Here is a 23,285-nt window from a genome sequence, read left to right as displayed (position 1 = left end):
GTCCTCTTATCGACTATTAATTGTTTTCTGACTTCCGGAAGTTATCCTCCTTTTCAACTGTGAACACGGAGGCAAAATAATTGTTCAACATGTCTGCCATTCCCCCATTATCACGGGCAATATCTCCATTTTCAGCTTTTAGTGGGCCTACATTGTTCTTCACCACCCACTTCCCCTTTATATAATAAAATTTATTCTTATTGATTTTGATGTCTCTTGCAAGTTTCCTTTCATAATCCCTTTCAGTAGTTCTTCTAAGTTACTTTGCGGTCCTTGTACCTTTCCCATTTGTCCGGATCTATACTACGTTTTGCATTTTTGTAAGCTCTTTGTTTTAGTTTTATGCTGTCCCCAACCTCTTCAGTTGTCCCTGGTTGTTTTTTTGTGAAGCGGAGCCTTTTCCTCTCAGGGGTATATATTTCCTTTGTATCTCATTAAATGTTTCTTTAAATATTTCCCACTGATCTTCAGTCGTTTGACCCATTAACAGATCTTCCCAGTTTACCGTGGACAGTCTCTGCCTCATCCTGTTAAAGTCAGCCTTACAACCAAGTCAAAAATTTTAGTATCTGAAATGAGCTTTTCAGTTTTAAACGCTGCACTGAATTCAATGATGTTGTGATCACTATTTGGTAAGTGTTCGCAGTTAGGCTACTAATTAAATAGTGCTCATTACTCATAACTAAATCCAATATCCTTGTTGCATCTCGAACATATTGCTGCAAGAAACATCCCAGAAATTCACGACCTTTCAGACAGGTGCTTGTCTGCCTCTCCCAATCTATGTGTAAGTTAAAATCCCACGTAAATACTACTCTACATTTGCTACATACTTGCCTAATTTCTGCCTTTATTCAATCCAGCACCTCAGAACTGCTACCAGGAGGCCATTACACAATACCTATTACAGTTTTAGATACTTTTTTGTTCCTCAGTTCCACCCATGTGGTCTCCACTGGATGCTTTCCCCTCATAATATCCTGCCTCACCATTAAAGTGATAGTATTTCTTTTTTTTTTAAATGTTATAAAAAATAAATTTGGAGTGCCCAATTCATTTTTTCCAATTAAGGGGCAATTTAGCATGGCCAATCCACCTAACCTACACATCTTTTGGGTTGTGGGGGTGAAACCCACGCAAACACAGGGAGAATGTGCAAACCCCACACGGACAGTGATCCAGAGCCAGGATCAAACCTGGGACCTCGGCGCCGTGAGGCAGCAGTGCTAACCACTGCGACACCGTGCTGCCCCGAAGTGATAGTACTTCTAATCAGTAAGGCTACTCCACCCCCTCTGCCATATTGTCTGGTCCTCCTGTAAACTTTATAACCGGGTATATTTAGTTCCTCGTCCTGACCATCCTACAGCTACGTCTCTGTAACAGCTACTACATCATAATCTTCAACCTGAATTAGTACCTGCAGCTCATCTAGTTTATTCCTTACACTCCGTGCATTTGTATATAGAACTCTTAATTGGGCTATTCCCCCTGATCTATCCCTCAGCAGTGATGTTTTATTTGCTTGTTTATTATTTTTCACTTTTTGTTTAACCAGTATACTTTTTTGTAGTTTTGCCATTAGCTGCAGTTCCTGAAGTTAGGTTCCTGACAATCGTTTTACTCTCTGCCTTGCTATTTGTTTTTGGAACTGTATTGATTTCCCCTGAGACGTCCCCTCCTCCCCATTTGCTAGTTTAATGTCCTTGTGACCACTCTATGTATCCTTTCCAGTAAACACTGGCCCCAGATTGGTTCAGATGGACACCGTCCCAATGGTACAGATCCCTCCTGACCCAATACTGATGCCAGTGCCCCATGAAATGGAACCCCTCTTTCCCGGACCATTGCTTTAGCCGTGTATTTTCTTCACTAATTTTCTCATCCCTACGCCAATTTGCACGTGGCTTGGGTAATAATAGAGGTTATAATCCTTAAGGGTCTGTTCTTTAATTTTGTTCATGGGCAGACCATAGAATCATAGAATTTACAGTGCAGAAGGAGAGCACCCTACCCAAGCCCTATCCCCATAACCCAGCAACCCCATCTAACCCAAGGGCAATTTAGCATGGCCAATCAACCTAATCTGCACATCTTTGGACTGCGGGAGAAAACCGGAACACCAGGAGAAATCCCATGCAGACACGGGGAGAACGTGCAGACTCCGCAGACAGTGACCCAAGCGGGAATCGAACCTGGGACCCTGGCGCTGTGAAACCACTATGCTACCGAGATGCAAAACTTTGACAAAGAATAATCCAGTCTCAAAACATTAGATCCATTCTCTCTCTCTGCAGATGCTGTCGGACCTGCTGAGATTGTCCAGAACTTTCCGTTTTTGTTTCAGACTCCAGCATCCACAGTAATTTGCTTTTACCTCAAGGAAGAAATATGCCCTTGGCGATCTAAAGAAATGTAATTTACATAGTACCTGTTGTAGAGAGAAAAAACAAACAACAAACATTCACTCTGGAGCTTGTGAGGTTCAAGTAAGTAACAATTTTATCGCAGCCTGCATGGGAGAAGTACCTGGGTCGTCCATGGGAAACTTCTCAACAATTTACAGTTTGCAACACCCTTTTATAATTCTTACTTCCTGACATTACTGCTAGACTTCATTAGCAACTGCTAATCACTGATTATTTTAATGCACACATCAACTGGTCAGTGTATTTTACCTAAATCAGCGAACTAGACAATCTCTGAAATGCAAATGTTATCCTGGGCGTCATTCTCCGACCCCCCGCCGGGTCGGAGAATGGCTGTTGGCCACCATGAATCCCGCCCCCGCCGAAGTCTCCGGTACCGGAGATTGGGTGGGGGCGGGAATCGGGCCGCGCCGGTTGGCGGGACCCCCTGCTCAATTCTCCGGCCCGGATGGGCCGAAGCCCCGCCCAGAAATTGCCTGTCCCGCCGGCGTAAATCAAAGCTGGTATTTACCGGCGGGACCAGGCGGCGCGGGCGGGCTCCGGGGTCCTGGGGGGGGGGGCGCGCATGGGGCGATCTGACCCCGGGGGGTGCCCCCACGGTGGCCTGGCCCGCGATCGGGGCCCACCGATCCGCGGGCGGGCCTGTGCCGTGGGGGCACTCTTTCCCTTCCGCCTCCATCACGGCTCTCCCCACTGCGCATGCGCGGGAAACTTTCAGCGGCCGCTGACGCTCCCGCGCATGCGCCGCATTTCCGCGCCAGCTGGCGAGGCAACAAACGCCATTTCCGCCAGCTGGCGGGGCGGAAATCCCTCCGCCGCTTGGCCTAGCCCCTCAATGTTGGGGCTCGGCCCCCAAAGATGCGGAGCATTCCGCACCTTTGGGCCGGCGCGATGCCCGTCTGATTGGCGCCGTTTCTGGCGCCAGTCGGCGGACATCGCGCCGTTGGGGGAGAATTTTGCCCCCTGTCTCTCAGCTTGGTCCTCTCCACCCTGTCTGGAATTGAATTTCCTTTATCTCCTTTATGTTCACACAGGCTGTGAGCAGCTACTATTGTTCATCTACAGAATGTCAAGAAACCCATCATGTCCGTTGCATATACTTTAAGGTTATTACTGTGTATACTGTACATTTTAACACTTCACAACCGCCGGGATGTTCTAAAGCACAGCCAATTAATTACTTCAGAAGTCACAGTAGATCATTACTTTGAGCAAAAAAGTGTAAGCTAAGCGGTATTGAGTCAGCAACCAATATAACCTTAATATTTCCACTTGCTTCAAAGAAAACAAAAATCAAAAAGATGCAAAATGGACTGTTGACTCACTAGCACTCATTTTACACTATCAAGCTCAGTCACAACCTGCCCTTCTTATTTTGTATACATAGCAACTGCAAATTTCAAGAGCAGCACATAATGCAAACAGCCAGTCAATATTTTTTCTGGTGCAGACTGAATGAGGAATGTTGATCAGAACGTGGAGAGAAATCTCCTGCTTTTCAATTGTTGCTACAAGATCTGTCACGTCCACCTGAATAGGCAGAGGGGGCTTGGGTCAGGTATTTCATCTGAAAGAGGGCACCTTTGACAATGTAGTATTCCTCATTACTGCACAGAACATAGAACATAGAACATACAGTGCAGTGCAGTAGGAGGCCATTCGGCCCTTCAAGTCTGCACTGACCCACTTAAGCCCTCATTCCACTCTATCCCCGTAACCCAATAACTCCTCTTAACCTTTTTTGGTCACTATGGGCAATTTATCGTGGCCAATCCACCCAACCTGCACGTCTTTGGACTGTGGGAAGAAACCGGAGCACCCGGAGGAAACCCACGCAGACACGGGCAGACTCCACACAGGCAGTGACCCAGCGGGGAATCAAACCTGGGACCCTGGCGCTGTGAAGCCACAGTGCTATCCACTTGTGCTGCCGTGCTGCCCACGGGTCAGCCTTAGTTATGTGCTCAAATCCAGGAGTGGGGCTTGTGCCTAACGACTTTTCAGCTCTTGCAAAAGGTGCTACGAAACTGATAACAGTGATCAGGAAAAACGAATTGAGCAACATGTAATCTGATGACTGGGCGCGGAGATCTTTAAATCATATCACCAATTGCCACATGTAGCTATATTGCAGCTACAGAACTGTATCTCTTGATCCAATCTGAAAGTTAACAATAAAGCTGAACTAAATGCCCCTCTAAAGTAACACCACTGGTATATAGTAACACAAAAATCTTTAAAGAAAGCTTAGCTAATGGTATTAGTAGAAGTGTATCCATGCTGCACAAACAAGGGTAAGAAATAATGTTTGAAGTACTGACATTCCTTTCTGTAAAACCTACGTTGATTAGAATACCCCAAGGCTACTTACATTTGTGATGATCTGGATAAATGTTTGAGTTATAAAGGAGCATACTAGCTGAACAAATTCAAATACCCTTAGCAGCCTTGGTTATTTGAGGATTAATAAATGGTATTTACACTAAAAAAGACTTAATTTCTGGAGACTCTAGATTCAATAATAATAATCACTTATTGTCACTCAGCCTCTTATCAATGGACAACTCTCTCATCCAAGAGAGCAATCTATGAACTTTTCTTGGAGGTCATACAATTTTCTTGACTCGTACATGGGATGCAGGCATCGCTGGCTAGGCCAGCATTTGTTGCCCATCCCTAATTGCCCTGGAGAATATGGTGGTGAGCTGCCTTCTTGAACCACAGCAGCCCATGTGGTGTAGGTACATCCACAGTGCTGTTAGGGAGGGAGTTTCAGGATTCTGACCCAGCAACAGTGAAGGAACGGCAAGATATTTCCAAGTCAGGATGATGTGTGGCTTTGGGGGGGGGGAACTTGCAGGTGGTGGTGTTCCCATACATCTTCTGGCCTTGTCCTTCTAGACAGTAACAGTCATGGATTTTGAAGGTTCCGTTAAAGGAACCTTGGTAAATTCCTGCAGTAGATGGCATAAACTGCTGCTAGTGTGGGTTGATGTGTTGCTAACTTTGCCTTAGTTTAATTGCTCTGTTTTATCACCTTTGCTCTTGAGTCGCCAGGTATCTTTCTGATACCGCCACGTGGTTCAAGTCCGAGTAATGATGAATAATCCAATACACCGCTTAGTAAGATTTAAATCAAAGCACATTTATTATACACAGTAATCACTACTCATGTTCAAATTCTACGTCTAAGCTACTTCTACAGCTAACAGGCCAATACTTAACTTGGAACTGGCCCACCAGGTCAGGGAAACGAATGGCCTTTTGTTCTGGTTCTGAGCCTGTGGGATTCGAAGTTGGTACAGATTGGTAGCCAAGAGCGCCTATCTCGTAGTGAGCGTTGAAGTAATACTTACAGTTTTGAGCGGCTGTTGAAGAGTCAAGAGAGCTGGAAGAGAGAGCGCCTTGAACTTGGGGCTCAATTCTTATAGTCCCCAGGGGCTTCACGCCTTTCGGGTCGGATCCTGTACCTGGTTCCAAGTGATTGGACTTTGTCCCAATCGCTTGGTTCGATTTTCTCCAATGCTGGAGCGGTTCCCTGATCGATGGGCGGTCTTGAGGTGGTCGTTCACCTCCTTTTGTGTAGGCTTCTGCTGGCGCCGAAGAGTCTGGTTTTGCTTTATGTGTCTAAATGTTGCTCTTTGTTCCTGGGATTGCTCATTAGTATGCAGATGGCTGGTGTTTTGTTATGCTGATGGTTGCTGGTATCGATCTTGCCTGGCCTTTCAGGAGGTAAATACACAGTCAACCTGCAGCTGCTCGTTTGTGTCCTGTTGGCTGACTTTCCCATCAGCCTTTGCCGTTCGCCATTTTAAAATCGGGAGTTGGCCATTTTAAGTGGCTACAGGTGGAGGAAGTGAATATTTGCGGATGGGGTGCCAATCAATTGATTGCTATGTCCTGGATGCTGCTGAGCTTCCTTTTTTTAAATATATTTTAATTCTCCTCCTTTTTCAGATTTTCTCCCAAATTTGCACCCACCAACAACAAACAATAAGCAGTAACGAATATCATGTCAATCCCCATATCAACAACAACAATCCCATCCTCCCACCAACCCCCAAACAACTGCCTGCCTGTTAACATAAACAAATAACAAAAAGGAACTAGGAATCACCCATCGTCACCATTAACACAGACAGTCCCCCTCCCCACAGACCCTTCCCCCTCACCCCAACTCTCACAACGCCCCCTCCCCCACTACTGTTCCATGTTATCCAATTCTTGAAAGTGCATAATGAATGATGCCCATGAATTGTAGAACACCTCCATCCTTCCCCTTAGTTCAAACGTAACCTTCTCAAGAGTCAAGGATTCAGGCAACTCCCCCCGCCACACCAGGGCACAGGGTGAAGACGCTGCTCTCCATCCCAACAGGATCCGCCTTCAGACGATCAACGAGGCGAAGACTACAACTTCTGCTTCCGCACCCGTTTCCAACCCGAGCTGGTCCGACACCCCGAATATGGCCTCCCGAGGGCCCATGTCCAGTTTCACGTGCACCACTTTAAAGATTTCTAAAAACCTCCTTCCAGTAATCCTCCAGCTTTGGACAGGACCAAAACATATGAACGTGATTTACGCCCCCACCCCCAACACCCCGCAACGTTCACACACATCTTCTATCCCCTCAAAGAGCCGACTCATACTCGCTCTTGTGAGGTGTGCTCTATATACCACTTTCAGCTGTATCAGCCCCAACCTCACCCAAGATGTAGAGCCATTCACTCTCCAGAGCACTTCACACCAAACCCCTCCTCCATGCCCTCCCCCAACTCTTCCTCCCACTTTGCTTTGATCCCTTCCAGTGGCGCCTCCTCCTCTTCCAAAATAGCTCCGTAAACCGCCGACATTAACCTCTTCTCCAGTCCCCCTGTCGTCAGCACCTCGTCCAGCAATGTGGAGGCTGGCTCCACTGGGAAACTCTGGATCTCCTTCCTGGCAAAATGTTGTTGAGCTTCTTGAGTGTTGTTGAAGCTGCACTCATCCAGGTATAGAACATTACAGCGCAGTACATGCCCTTCGGCCCTCGATGTTGCACCGACCTGTGAAACCACTCTAAAGCCCATCTACACTATTCCCTTATCGTCCATATGTCTATCCAATGACCATTTGAATGCCCTTAGTCTTGGTGAGTCCACTACTGTTGAAGGCAGGGCATTCCACGCCCTTACTACTCTATGAGTAAAGAACCTACCTCTGACATCTGTGCTATATCTATCTCCCCTCAATTTAAAGCTATGTCCCCTCGTGCTAGACATCACCATCCGAGGAAAAAGGCTCTCACTGTCCAACCTATCTAATCCTCTGATCATCTTGTATGTCTCAATTAAGTCACCTCTTAACCTTCTTCTCTCGAACGAAAACAGCCTCAAGTCCCTCAGCCTTCCCTCATAAGATCTTCCCTCCATACCAGGCAACATTCTGGTAAATCTCCTCTGCACCCTTTCCAATGCTTCCACGTCCTTCCTATAATGCGGCGACCAGAATTGCATGCAATACTCCAAGTGCGGCCACACCAGGGTTTTGTACAGCTGCAACATGACCTCATGGCTCCGAAACTCAATCCCTCTACCAATAAAAGCTAATACACCGTACGCCTTCTTAACAACCCTCTCAACCTGGGTGGCAACTTTCAGGGATCTATGTACATGGACACCGAGATCTCTCTGCTCATCCACACTACCAAGAATCTTACCATTAGCCCAGTACTCTGTCTTCCTGTTATTCCTTCCAAAATGAATACCTTTTCTGCATTAAACTCCATTTGCCACCTCTCAGCCCAGTGCTGCAGCTTATCTATGTCCCTCTGTAACTTGTAAAATCCTTCCGCACTGTCCACAACTCCACCGACTTTAGTGTCATCTGCAAATTTACTCACCCATCCTTCTACGCCCTCCTCCAGGTCATTTATAAAAATGACAAACAGCAGTGGCCCCAAAACAGATCCTTGTGGTACACCACTAGTAACTGGACTCCAGTCTGAACATTTCTCATCAACCACCACCCTTTGTCTTCTTCCAGCTAGCCAATTTCTGATCCAGACTGCCAGATCACCCTGAATCCCAAGCTTCCGTATTTTCTGCAGTAGCCTACCGTGGGGAACCTTATCAAATGCTTTACTGAAATCCATATACACCACATCAACTGCTTTACCCTCATCCACCTGTTTGGGTCACCTTCTCAAATAACCCAATAAGGTTTGTGAGGCACAACCTACCCTTCACAAAACCGTGTTTACTATCTCTAATCAAATTATTCCTTTCCAGATGATTATACATCCTATCTCTTATAAACCTTTCCAAGACTTTGCCCACAACAGAAGTAAGTCTCACTGGTCTATAGTTACCGGGGTTGTCTCTACTCCCCTTCTTGAACAAGGGGACAACATTTGCGATCCTCCAGTCTTCTGACACTATTCCTGTAGACAAAGATGACTTAAAGATCAAAGCCAAAGGCTCAGCAATCTCCTCCCTAACTTCCCAGAGAATCCTCGGCTAAATCCCATCCAGCCCAGGGGACTTATCTATTTTCACACTTTCCAGAATTGCTAACACCTCCTCCTTATGAACCTCAAGCCCTTCTAGTCTAGTAGCCTGAATCTCAGTAGTAGCCTGTATTCTCCTTGACAACATTGTCTTTTTCCTGTGTTAATACTGACAAAAAATATTCATTTAACATCTCTCCTATCTCCTCGGACAACTTCTCACTAATGTCCTTGACTGGTCCTACTCTTACCCTAGTCATTCTTTTATTCCTGACATATCTATAGAAAGCTTTAGGGTTATCCTTGATCCTACCTGCCAAAGACTTCTCATGTCCCCTCCTGGCTCTTCTTAGCTCTCTCTTTAGGTCCTTCCTAGCTAACTTGTAACTCTCGAGCGCCCTAACTGAACCTTCATGTCTCAACTTTACATAAGCCTCCTTCTTCCTCTTGACAAGTGTTTCGACTGCTTTAGTAAACCACGGTTCCCTTGCTCGACCACTTTCTCCCTGCCTGACAGGTACATACTTATCAAGGACACGCAGTAGCTGTTCCTTGAACAAGCTCCACATTTCCATTGTGCCCATCCCCTGCAGTTTTCCTCTCCATCCGAAGCATCCTAAGTCTTGCCTCATCGCATCATAATTGCCTTTCCCCCAGATATAACTCTTGCTCTGCAGTATATACCTATCCCTTTCTATCACTAAAGTAAACGTAATCGAATCACTGGTGGACAGAGGCAGCACAGTGGCACAGTAGTTAGCACTGCTGCCTCACAGCACCGAGGACCCAGGTTCGATCCCGGCCCCGGATCACTGTCCGTGTGTAGTTTGCACATTCTCCCCATGTCTGTGTGGGTCTCACTCCTACAACACAAAACAATGTGCAGGGTAGGTGGATTGGCCACACTGAACTGACCCTTAATTGGAAAGAAAATAATTGGCTATTCTAAATCTATTTTTAAAATGTCAACGGTGGACAGGCTTCGGAGAGTCAGGAACAGGATTACTCACTGCAGGATTCTTAGCCTCTGACCTGCTCTTGTAGCCACAGTATTTATATGGCTAGTCCAGTTCAGTTTCTGGTCAATGGTAACCCCAGAATGTTGGTAGTGGGGAATTCAATAATGGTATTGCCATTGAATGTCAAGGGCCAATGGTTAGATACTCTCTTGTAGGAGATGGTCATTGCCTGGCACTTGCGTGGTGTCCAAGCCTGGATATTGTCCAGGTCTTGCTGCATTTGAACATGGACTGCTTCAGTATCTGAGCAGTCACGAGTAGTGCTGAGCATTGCGCAATCATCAGCACATATCCCACTTCTGACCTTATGATGGCAGGATGGTCATTCATAAAAGCAGCTGAAGATGGTTGGGCCTAGGACACTACCCTGTGGATTTCCTGCAGTTATGTCCTGGGGCTGGGATGACTGTCCACCAACAACCACAACCATATTCCATTGTGCGAGGTGTGACTCCCAACTAGCAGAGTTTTCCGCAACGGTACCCTTCCTGAATTCATAGAATCATAGAATTTACAGTGCAGAAGGAGGCCATTCGACCCATCGAGTCTGCACCGGCTCTTGGAAAGAGCACCCTACCCAAGGTCTACACCTCCACCCTATCCCCATAACCCAGTAACCCCACCCAACACTAAGGGCAATTTTGGACACTATGGGCAATTTATCATGGCCAATCCACCTAACCTGCACATCTTTGGACTGTGGGAGGAAACCGGAGCACCCGGAGGAAACCCACGCACACACGGGGAGGATGTGCAGACTCCGCACAGACAGTGACCCAAGCCGGAATTGAACCTGGGACCCTGGAGCTGTGAAGCAATTGTGCTATCCACAATGCTACCGTGCTTCCCAAATTACAGGAACCAAAACTGCACAAAGTATTCTAGGCAAGGTCTCACCAAAACTTGATACAATTGTGGCAAAACTTCTTTGGTCAAGTTTTCCAATCCTCTTGAAAGAAAGGCCAACATGCCACTTTATTTCCCAACATGCTTTGCTAAGCTCGGTGTTCCTTGTATGAGTACACCCAGTCTCTCTCAACATTTACAAGTCTTTTAAAAAATATTCTGCTTTTCTATTTTTAGCATCAAAGTCAGTCATATTATGTTTCTCCACATTATGCTACATTGCCATCTTGTTGCTCACTCACTTAACCAATCTAGATCTCTTTGCAGCTTCATTGTGCCCTCCTTGCAGCTTGTATTCCCATCTAGAAATCCAGTGACCTCAAAGTCTAACAGACTGTTGACACTCACTCCAGATTTGCAAAGGCCACTTGAGTAAGGTATTGAAGTGTTGCCAATATTGTACCCTACGGAATTAACACTTCCAAGAGGGGAGATAACGCAGCATAGGAAGACCCACCCAGCACGAACAGCCTTTATAAGATCCCGGATTCATTTCCTTTGCAGGAACTCAATTGAAATCACGCAAACTCAGTTCATGGAGGCTCCTTACAGATGACAAACAGAGAAAAGGTAAATATGAACAGACAATAGTACCTGCTTCCTACTTTCAGGTACTTCATCTGTCCCCTTATATTTCTGCTTGTCCTTTCTTTGTTCAAGCCTAAGAACAGTTTTGCTTTTTACAAGTTCGGGTTGGGGAAGATCTGGATTGCAAACAGGGCCTTGAGAGTATTTGAAAAATTCTGGTCCCCTCACTATTTTCTAAAACATCTCACATTTAATAATTACTAGGTGCACTTTAAGCGGTCTTAGTAATACTTTGGTGAAGTTTAAAATAATGATCTACATAAAATCAACATATTATGCTTTTTTTTGACACACTCGACTTATGTTCACTTATAGGTGGTTTGAAAAATTTAATGTACATAAATTCCCATGTTTACCTTTAGCACCCTTTCAATTTTCTCAATAAAATATCAGATTTCAACTAATATTTCAGATGTTAAAATTCACAAATACAAATGTACTATAATCATAGACACAGTATTTTTAAAAGAAGCTAGAAAAACAATGTCAATGTAGTGTTTTGGGAGTCAGTATTTGCAACAAAATGGTCAAAATCCTAATTCCCACTGGATTATCTATAAAGCCCTTGAAAGAGAACTGAAAACCTCTCCACATAAAATCATTCAATTTTAAAGTATCTTTTATGCTTCGAAATAATTTCCATTAGATCTGGTCATGTTTTTCAAATCATTATAAAGTATAGAGCTGCACTTAGCTGTGCTTTACAGATTATATCTCACATGGGATTGAATGAAAACATTTATTTGCACTGAATGCATGCACATTGTCTTTTGCCTTTACAACTAACATCTCTTCCACACTCTTTATTGGAGAACATCCTTTATGGGTGGCATGGTAGCACAGTGGTTAGCACTGTTGCTTCACAACTTCAAGGGTCCCAGGTTCAATTCCCGGCTTGGGTCACTGTCTGTGCGGAGTCTGCACGTTCTCCCAGTGTCTGCGTGGGTTTCCTCCCACAGTCCAAAGATGTGCAGGATAGGTAGATTGGCCATGCTAAATTGCCCTTAGTGTCCAAAAAGGTTAGGTGTGTTACTGGGCTATGGAGACAGGGTGGAGGTGTGGGTTTGGGTAGGGTGGAGGTGTGGGCTTGCATAGGTTGCTCTTTCCAAGAGCACTGAACTCTGCCGGTGCAGACTCGATGGACCGAATTGCCTCCTTCTGCATGGTGATTCTATGATGCGGGCAACACGATAGCACAGTGGTTAGTACTGTTGCTTCACAGCACCAGGGTCCCAGGTTCGATTCCTGGCTTGGGTCACTGTCTGTACATGTACTCGCTGTGTCTGCATGGGTTTCCTCTGGGTGCTCCGGTTTCCTCCCACAAGTCCCGAAAGACATGCTGTTAGGTAATTTGGACATTCTAAATTCTCCCTCTGTGTACCGGGACAGGCGCCGGAATGTGGCGACTAGGGGCATTTCACAGTAACTTCATTGCAGTGTTAATGTAAACCTACTTGTGACAATAAAGATTATTATTATATAATATTCACTTAATACTGGTAATACTAATTGATTGATTCTGAATCAATTTAATTAATTCAATGCTGGGGACATTTTTCACACAGAACCAATGCAAGAGGCCATTCGGCCCCTCATGCACGTGCTATTTCTTTGCTGGAACAATTTAAAACTAATCTGGCTGCCACATTCTCTTCATTGCCCTATATAGACGGCTGCTTTTTTTCCCTGAAAGGATGTACCTCAACTTCAATGGATCTGCAGGGCTGCTTGCAAGCGTCAACTGGAAAGTTTAGCACACATGCATGTATTACACACATACACTTCATTGAATCAAATGTCCATTGACATTGCACAAGTAACCAGCACGATGGGGCGTCAAATGCTCTTTCCTCTCGCAGAGATTTTACTTACGGTAAAGTGCTGAAAAACACTGCCTTGCCCACGGGGTAATCAACCTTCAACAAGCCGCTGAACACAATAGATTTCATCTACAAACAAGACAGAGGCAAAGCCAGAATGACGCATGTTAGCCACTCCTCTGGGGCAGATATACAGAAACAAAAGGTCATCTCACACTTCAAGCTTTTTAAAAAATCTTCCCCCCCCACAACTTTCTACTTCTTACAGACCCAGTCTGAGCACCCCAGAGTAGAATCCACCGTGACCCCAGGAGAGGAGGGATCTGAAGAGAAATCTCAGTGAGACAATCTGAATGTTTACCAAGTACAAATGTGTAAGCAGGGACATTTGAGATCGTAAAATTTACAACAGTTCCTGTTCGGCATCACGTGGCCTTGGTAGCACCCTTCTTACATTTCTGATTTAACCCAGTGGCTAAAACCAGCACTGCCCACCAAATACTATACCATTCTCATGTCCATCATCAACTTACTGGGAAATGACATTGTCTCCAGTACAATCCCTTTGAAATAGATGGACTTCACACACAGGCCAGAGAAACGTGAAATGTGATCAAATTTCATGGACGCAAGTCCTTGAATGAGGTCGCCGTTTAATGTCTGGGCACCGCAATAAAAGATGGGCTTATTTGATCTCTCTGTCCCTTTCAGAGAAAGACGCACATGAAACTTAGCCTGCTCTGGCAAATCGCTCCAATTGTTCACCAAGAAATGGGAGCAGAATTTAAAATGTTTTCCCCCCTTTTTTTGGACCTGACACAGTGTGATCAACAATCCTGGTGTCTTTGAACCAAACAATATATTCCTCAACGTTAAAAGGTCACTTGTGGAGTTGTTTGGGCCAGTTCCATTCATAAAATCTAAAAATCAAAATTATTATTGACTTGCATTATATATGGGAGCAGAGTCTCCAATTACCTGAAAATCTGTTTTCAATTACAGAGATATGGATGGAGGTAGGAAGCATAGATGTCCCTTACTTACCCCTGCCAGCCGCGCGGCGGGTGTATCGGCCAGGCCGAGCCCAGGCGAGTCAGCGCTTTCCCCGGTCAGATCATTCGGGAGCTGCTGGAAGTGGCTGCCGCATCAGCAGCTACATTGTACCGCCCCACAATGAGCTCGGCAGCGGCTGGAGCTGAGTCCCAGTCCCGGTTCCTCAATCACAGCGCCTCCCATCAAAAACAGGCTGCAGAAATCCTAGGATTTATTAACAAACCAGACTGCATCTCACAGGAGCTGTGACCCCGCCACAAACCCTCCGTTGCTTTATTACCCCTGTCCACCGAGACAACACAGACAACCAGATAACGACCTATCAACTACACACGCCTCCGACAATCAAATAACACACACCCCCAAAACACAGAAAACACCCCCTGCACTCAAATAATACACCCACCAAAACACAGAAAACACACACCCCAAACTCAAATAACACGCACACCCCAAAACACAGAAACACTCCCCCAAACTAAAATAACCCCTCTAAAACACAGAACCCCCCCAAACTCAAATAACACCCCCAACTGAAAACATCCCCCAAACTCAAATAACACTCGCACACAGAAACCCCCCCCCACTATACTCAAATAACACCCACACAGAAATCACACCCCCTAAACTCAAATAACCTCCCCCTAAAAGAGAAAATATACGCACCTCCCAAAACACACACACGCCCCCAAAACACAGAAAACACACATCCCCTAAACTGAAATAACCCCCCCCCCAAATACAGAAAACAAACACACACACCCTAAACCCAAATAACATCCCCACATAGAAAACACACACCCCTAACCTCAAATAACACCCCCCAAAACACAGAAACCCACTGGAAAAACACATACCCCCAAACCCAAATAACACACGCACCTTGAACTCTATAACATCCCCTAAATTCTATAATACTCACCTCTAAACTCGATAACACACTCAATTCATAAATCTTGAATTGAAACCTAATCTCAGTAACAGTGATGATGAAACTATAATTGGAAGGAAATCTGCCGTACCTACCTGGTCTGGCCTACATGTGACTCCAGACCCACAACAATGTGGCTGACGCTCACCAGCAACTCAAATGGCTGCGCAAGCCACTCAGTTCAAGGGCAATTGGCGATGGACAGTAACCCCCCCCCCCACACACATCGCATAAAATAAGAATAAAATAAAATGTCATCACTCAATTGCTATTGGTTTGGATGACTTGGGATGTTTTGCACTTAGGCTGAAATCAGGACACTACTTAATGTTTTAAATAAACATCTGTCCATAATGTAATGTGACTCTGCTTCACCCATATCAAAAAAAAGCAGCAAGAGATCTTAAACAAAGGTTGAATTACAGAGTTTGCAGTTTATGGCGGTTCAATATCCCAAGGTCAAGTCAAATTCCAGTCCAAATATAATGACTTTAAGTGTCACTTAGAATGTAAGTTCATTCAAAACACAAATGTAGAACCTCTGCTAGTTAGAAAGGCCTAACTGAGCCTGGACACTACTCACGCATCCTGTACTGGTGTAACAATATATACGATCAATAACTACAAGTCATTAATCAAGCAATATTTAATATTGCAACATCTTTTGTATTCAGAATGTCATGGGAATGTCACTTTAAGAAATGTTTGTCTTCTCAAGTGGCTGCAGTGATGTCATTGTGTGGGTGAAGCTGGGCTCTGGCTCTGCTTTTTACTTTCGTTTTGAGCTGGAAGCTGTTTTTAGCTGTGTTTTCAGTTGGAGAGCTGCATTCAAATCAAGGAGGTGCATTTTGGTCTCTCTCTCTCTGCATACTAAAGAATGTCTCCAGATCATTTGATGATTTCAAAGTAATACCGTATCTGTAAGGAATGCAAACCTACTGTCTTTGTTAAAAAGGGTCTTTGGCTTATGGATGTTATTAGGAAAGTAACTAAGAGTTACCTATAGAGTACTGTATCTTTGGGGGGTATCAGTGTTGGTAGTTGATAAGATGTTTACTGTGTGCTTATAAAATGTTAACTGAATTCATAGAATAAACATTGTATTGTTTAAAAATATTTTAGATCTCAGTTGCATCACACCTGTAAAATGGGCCTTTGTGCTCCCCATAACCAAAATCTATTAAACGTGGGTCAGGTGAACTCCATGATATACTTTGGTGTTCTCTAAACCCTGGCCCATAATAAGTAGGATAAGTTGGGGAAGAGGAGCAAACTAGGCTTAACAAGGCAGTAGATCCAATACAACATGTCCCCTGTTGAGCATCAGGTACTTTTAAGTGTATGCTGAAGGAAATGCTTGATGGTCTGGTCAGACAGAACACTCCTATAAGAATGTCAGTCTCGACGTCCGGTCGACGTCATGGTGGCAGCCATGGAGTGAGTGGTCGCATATTCAGTGGCTCCTGCTCAAGGTGGAATTGTTTGGTCCTTTTACACCCGATTTAGAGAGTGCTTGCTGGTGTGAGGTGCATGAGCACTGAGAGATAGAACTGCTTCTCTGGTGGGGCCAGTTTATGGCTTATCAAATGAGGAGTGTGATGAGCAAGAGGCAGCAGACTGGCGGGGAGGTTTTTTGAAATCAGACAGAGGGAAAGATGGCAGAGCGATCTGGGTTGTCGTTGCCCGCCCAGTGGTCTACTGAGGAACTGGTGGACCTCTTAAATGCTAAGTTCCAGCAGCAGAGACATGAGGGCTCAGAGGCCTGGCTAAGGTGGTGGAGCCGCTCAGGGCGATTATTGAGAGAGTGGCAGAGGCTGAAGGTGCAGAGTTTGGCACTCCAGAAGGTGGTGGAGTCGATGGTGGATCATGAGGACTGGCTGGCCCCTTTGGAGGCAGAGATATAGGAGAGGGCCAGAAGCGGCTTAGGGAGAAGGTGGAGGACCTGGATAATTGTTCGAGGTGGTAGAATCTCCGGATTGTAGGACTGCCTGAAGGAATTGAGGAAATGCAGGCCACAGAGTATCACCATCCCCCCGAGGTGGATCGAGCGCACAGGGCTTTGAGGAGGAAGCCCAAGGCAGGGGAGCAGCCGAGGGCAATTGTGGTGTGCTTGCATAGTTTTCTCGATAAGGAGAAGATTCTGAGGTGGGCGAAGGAAACGAGAAAGTGCACCTGGGAAGGAAACGAGCTGCGGATCTACCAGGACCTGGGTGCGGAGTTGGTCAAGCGGTGGGCCGGGTTCAACCGGCCCTCTACAAGGAAAGAGTGAAGTTTGGGGTGTATCCTGCTCGTTTATGAGTCACGCACCAGAATCGAGAATGCTCTTTTGATACGCCGGAGGAGGCGAGTGAATTTATGAGAGTCCATGGACTGGAGAACTTGTGAGGACATTGAACTTCTCCAGAAAGACTGTGTTTCTGAACTGGCAGAAAGCTTGGGTGAATCTGTTTACAAGAGAACCATTACAGGCTGTGCAGGAGAAGTCTAGAATCTGTTCACCCTCCCCTGAAAAGCTGGTGTGAACCAATTTAACAACTTAATAGTGATTGCCTCCCTGCTGTAAGCCTGGGACCACTGGAGCCAAAGATGTCATGTCTCACCATTGGATCTATAGACTAGAGTGTCAGCACCTGCATCCCAACCGATTTACCTAGATAGGTTTCCTGTCTGCTCCAAGGTGTCTCAAAGCTTCAGACCTCACAGTTTTTATTTGTTTCCATGCCTCAGAGGGCACTTCCATGTTGAGACGCCTGCACAATTGCCAGGACCTGCACAATCCCCAACCTGCCTCAGAGGCACCTGCATATACCCCAGCCTGCCTCAGAGACGATTGTATAGTCACCAACCTGCCTCAGAGATAGCCGCACAATCCTCAAACTGCCTCAGAATTACCCGCACAATCTCCAACCCGCCTCAGAGACGCCCGCACAATCTCCAACCCGCCTCAGAGACGCCCGCACAATCTCCAACCCGCCTCAGAGACGCCCGCACAATCTCCAACCCGCCTCAGAGACCCCTGCACAATCACCAGCCTCCCTCAGAGACGCCCGCACAATCACCAGCCTCCCTCAGAGACGCCCGCACAATCTCCAACCTCCCACAGAGACGCCCGCACAATCTCCAACCTCCCTCAGAGACCCCCGCACAATCTACAGCCTGCCTCAGAGACGCCCGCACAATCTCCAACCCGCCTCAGAGACGCCCGCACAATCTCCAACCCGCCTCAGAGACGCCCGCACAATCTCCAACCCGCCTCAGAGACGCCCGCACAATCACCAGCCTGCCTCAGAGACGCCCGCACAATCTCCAACCCGCCTCAGAGACGCCCGCACAATCTCCAACCCGCCTCAGAGACGCCCGCACAATCTCCAACCCGCCTCAGAGACCCCCGCACAATCACCAGCCTGCCACAGAGACGCCCGCACAATCACCAGCCTGCCTCAGAGATGCCCGCACAATCACCAGCCTGCCTCAGAGACCCCCGCACAATCACCAGCCTGCCTCAGAGATGCCTGCACAACCACCAGCCTGCCTCAGAGATGCCCGCACAATCTCCAGCCTGCCTCAGAGACGCCTGCACAATCTCCAACCCGCCTCAGAGATGTCCGCACAATCACCAGCCTGCCTCAGAGACCCCCGCACAATCACCAGCCTGCCTCAGAGATGCCCGCACAATCACCAGCCTGCCTCAGAGATGCCCGCACAATCTCCAGCCTGCCTCAGAGACGCCCGCACAATCTCCAACCTGCCTCAGAAACGCCCGCACAATCACCAGCCTCCCTCAGAGACGCCCGCACAATCTCCAACCTCCCTCAGAGATGCCCGCACAATCACCAGCCTCCCTCAGAGACGCCCGCACAATCTCCAACCTCCATCAGAGACGCCCGCACAATCACGAGCCTCCCTCAGAGACGCCCGCACAATCTCCAACCTCCATCAGAGATGCCCGCACAATCACCAGCCTCCCACAGAGACGCCCGCACAATCTCCAACCCGCCTCAGAGACGCCCGCACAATCTCCAACCCGCCTCAGAGACGCCCGCACAATCTCCAACCCGCCTCAGAGACGCCCGCACAATCACCAGCCTCCCTCAGAGACGCCCGCACAATCACCAGCCTCCCTCAGAGACGCCCGCACAATCTCCAACCCGCCTCAGAGACGCCCGCACAATCTCCAACCCGCCTCAGAGATGCCCGCACAATCACCAGCCTCCCTCAGAGACGCCCGCACAATCTCCAACCTCCCTCAGAGACGCCCGCACAATCACCAGCCTCCCTCAGAGACGCCCGCACAATCACCAGCCTCCCTCAGAGACGCCCGCGCAATCACCAGCCTCCCTCAGAGACGCCCGCACAATCTCCAACCCGCCTCAGAGATGTCCGCACAATCACCAGCCTCCCTCAGAGACGCCCGCACAATCTCCAACCTCCCTCAGAGACGCCGGCACAATCACCAGCCTCCCTCAGAGACGCCCGCACAATCTCCAACCTCCCTCAGAGACGCCCGCACAATCTACAGCCTGCCTCAGAGATGCCCGCACAATCTCCAACCCGCCTCAGAGACGCCCGCACAATCACCAGCCTGCCTCAGAGACGCCCGCACAATCACCAGCCTCCCTCAGAGACGCCGGCACAATCACCAACCTGCCTCAGAGACGCCCGCACAATCACCAGCCTCCCTCAGAGACGCCCACACAATCACCAGCCTTCCTCAGAGACGCCCGCACAATCTCCAACCCGCCTCAGAGACGCCCGCACAATCACCAGCCTGCCTCAGAGACGCCCGCACAATCACCAGCCTCCCTCAGAGACCCCCGCACAATCTCCAACCTTCCTCAGAGATGCCCACACAATCTCCAACCCGCCTCAGAGACCCCCGCACAATCTCCAACCTCCCTCAGAGACGCACGCACAATCACCAGACTGCCTCAGAGATGCCCACACAATCTCCAACCCGCCTCAGAGACGCCCGCACAATCTCCAGCCTCCCTCAGAGACGCCCGCACAATTACCAGCCTCCCTCAGAGATGCCCGCACAATCACCAGCCTCCCACAGAGACCCCCGCACAATCTCCAACCTCCCTCAGAGACCCCCGCACAATCACCAGCCTCCCTCAGAGATGCCCGCACAATCACCAGCTTCCCTCAGAGACGCCCGCACAATCTCCAACCCGCCTCAGAGATGCCCGCACAATCACCAGCCTCCCTCAGAGATGCCCGCACAATCTCCAGCCTGCCTCAGAGACGCCCGCACAATCTCCAACCCGCCTCAGAGACCCCCGCACAATCTCCAGCCTGCCTCAGAGACGCCCGCACAATCTCCAACCCGCATCAGAGACGCCCGCACAATCTCCAACCCGCCTCAGCGACGCCCGCACAATCTCCAACCCGCCTCAGAGACGCCCGCACAATCTCCAACCTGCCTCAGAGACGCCCGCACAATCACCAGCCTCCCTCAGAGATGTCCGCACAATCTCCAACCTCCCTCAGAGACGCCCGCACAATCACCAGCCTCCCTCAGAGATGTCCGCACAATCACCAGCCTCCCTCAGAGACACCCGCACAATCACCAGCCTCCCTCAGAGACGCCCGCACAATCTCCAACCCGCCTCAGAGACGCCCGCACAATCTCCAACCCGCCTCAGAGATGCCCGCACAATCTCCAACCCGCCTCAGAGACGCCCGCACAATCACCAGCCTCCCTCAGAGACGCCCGCACAATCTCCAACCCGCCTCAGAGACGCCTGCACAATCACCAGCCTGCCTCAGAGACGCCCGCACAATCTCCAGCCTGCCTCAGAGATGCCCGCACAATCACCAGCCTGCCTCAGAGACGCCTGCACAATCAACAGCCGGCCTCAGAGACGCCCGCACAATCACCAGCCTCCCTCAGAGACGCCCGCACAATCTCCAGCCTCCCTCACAGACGCCCGCACAATCACCAGCCACCCTCAGAGATGTCCGCACAATCACCAGCCTCCCTCAGAGATGTCCGCACAATCACCAGCCTCCCTCAGAGACGCCCGCACAATCACCAGCCTCCCTCAGAGACGCCCGCACAATCACCAGCCTCCCTCAGAGACGCCCGCACAATCTCCAACACGCCTCAGAGACGCCCGCACAATCACCAGCCTCCCTCAGAGATGCCCGCACAATCTCCAGCCTGCCTCAGAGACGCCCGCACAATCTCCAGCCTGCCTCAGAGACGCCCGCACAATCACCAGCCTGCCTCAGAGACGCCCGCACAATCACCAGCCTGCCTCAGAGATGTCGCACAATCACCAGCCTGCCTCAGAGACGCCTGCACAATCACCTGCCTCCCTCAGAGACGCCCGCACAATCTCCAACCCGCCTCAGAGATGCCCGCACAATCTCCAGCCTGCCTCAGAGACGCCCGCACAATCACCAGCCTGCCTCAGAGACGCCCGCACAATCACCAGCCTGCCTCAGAGATGTCGCACAATCACCAGCCTGCCTCAGAGACGCCCGCACAATCACCAGCCTGCCTCAGAGACGCCCGCACAATCTCCAACCTCCCTCAGAGACGCCCGCACAATCTCCAACCTCCCTCAGAGATGCCCGCACAATCACCAGCCTCCCTCAGAGATGCCCGCACAATCACCAGCCTGCCTCAGAGATGCCCGCACAATCTCCAACCTCCCTCAGAGACGCCCGCACAATCACCAGCCTCCCTCAGAGATGTCCGCACAATCACCAGCCTCCCTCAGAGACGCCCGCACAATCACCAGCCTGCCTCAGAGACCCCCGCACAATCACCAGCCTCCCTCAGAGAGCCCCGCACAATCTCCAACCTCCCTCAGAGACGCCCGCACAATCTCCAACCCGCCTCAGAGACCCCCGCACAATCTCCAGCCTGCCTCAGAGACGCCCGCACAATCTCCAACCCGCCTCAGAGACGCCCGCACAATCTCCAACCCGCCTCAGAGACGCCCGCACAATCTCCAACCCGCCTCAGAGACCCCCGCACAATCACCAGCCTGCCTCAGAGATGCCACCACAATCACCAGCCTCCCTCAGAGATGCCCGCACAATCACCAGCCTCCCTCAGAGATGTCCGCACAATCACCAGCCTCCCTCAGAGACGCCCGCACAATCACCAGCCTGCCTCAGAGATGCCCGCACAATCTCCAACCTCCCTCAGAGATGCCCGCACAATCACCAGCCTGCCTCAGAGATGCCCGCACAATCACCAGCCTCCCTCAGAGACGCCCGCACAATCACCAGCCTCCCTCAGAGACGCCCGCACAATCACCAGCCGCCCTCAGAGATGTCCGCACAATCACCAGCTTCCCTCAGAGATGCCCGCACAATCTCCAACCCGCCTCAGAGATGTCCGCCCAATCACCAGCCTCCCTCAGAGACGCCCGCACAATCACCAGCCTCCCTCAGAGATGCCCGCACAATTACCAGCCTCCCTCAGAGACGCCCGCACAATCACCAGCCTCCCTCAGAGACGCCCGCACAATCACCAGCCTCCCTCAGAGACGCCCGCACAATCTCCAACCCGCCTCAGAGACGCCCGCACAATCTCCAACCCGCCTCAGAGATGCCCACACAATCTCCAACCCGCCTCAGAGACGCCCGCACAATCTCCAACCCGCCTCAGAGACGCCCGCACAATCTCCAACCTCCCTCAGAGACGCCCGCACAATCTCCAACCCGCCTCAGAGACGCCCGCACAATCACCAGCCTCCCTCAGAGACCCCCGCACAATCTCCAGCCTGCCTCAGAGACGCCCGCACAATCTCCAACCCGCCTCAGAGACCCCCGCACAATCTCCAGCCTGCCTCAGAGACGCCCGCACAATCTCCAACCCGCCTCAGAGACGCCCGCACAATCTCCAACCCGCCTCAGAGACGCCCGCACAATCTCCAACCCGCCTCAGAGACCCCCGCACAATCACCAGCTTGCCTCAGAGATGCCCGCACAATCACCAGCCTCCCTCAGAGATGCCCGCACAATCACCAGCCTCCCTCAGAGATGTCCGCACAATCACCAGCCTCCCTCAGAGACGCCCGCACAATCACCAAC

At 49.3% G+C, this 23,285-nt stretch overlaps 1 protein-coding gene across 3 annotated transcripts in view; it reads right to left on the bottom strand.

Annotated features, from left to right (window-relative positions):
• Positions 1-14,620, bottom strand: part of stambpl1 (STAM binding protein-like 1) — a 132,394-nt gene extending 117,774 nt beyond the window's left edge. For 2 of the 3 annotated variants that reach the window (XM_072478969.1, XM_072478971.1), the window contains exons 1-2: positions 14,294-14,619; positions 13,302-13,378 (exon numbers count right to left, since the gene is read on the bottom strand). The gene's annotated coding sequence lies outside the window, so the exon portion shown is untranslated. Of the gene's footprint in view, positions 1-13,301; positions 13,379-14,293 lie in introns of all 3 variants that reach the window. The other variant, XM_072478970.1, reaches the window with a different exon arrangement.
• Positions 14,621-23,285: the final 8,665 nt, after the last annotated feature.

The sequence above is a fragment of the Scyliorhinus torazame genome, chromosome 16 (genome assembly GCF_047496885.1).
Source record: "Scyliorhinus torazame isolate Kashiwa2021f chromosome 16, sScyTor2.1, whole genome shotgun sequence".
Lineage (NCBI taxonomy): Eukaryota > Metazoa > Chordata > Chondrichthyes > Carcharhiniformes > Scyliorhinidae > Scyliorhinus > Scyliorhinus torazame.
Note: the sequence above shows the minus strand (reverse complement) of the source record. Positions and strands in the feature narration are given on the sequence as shown.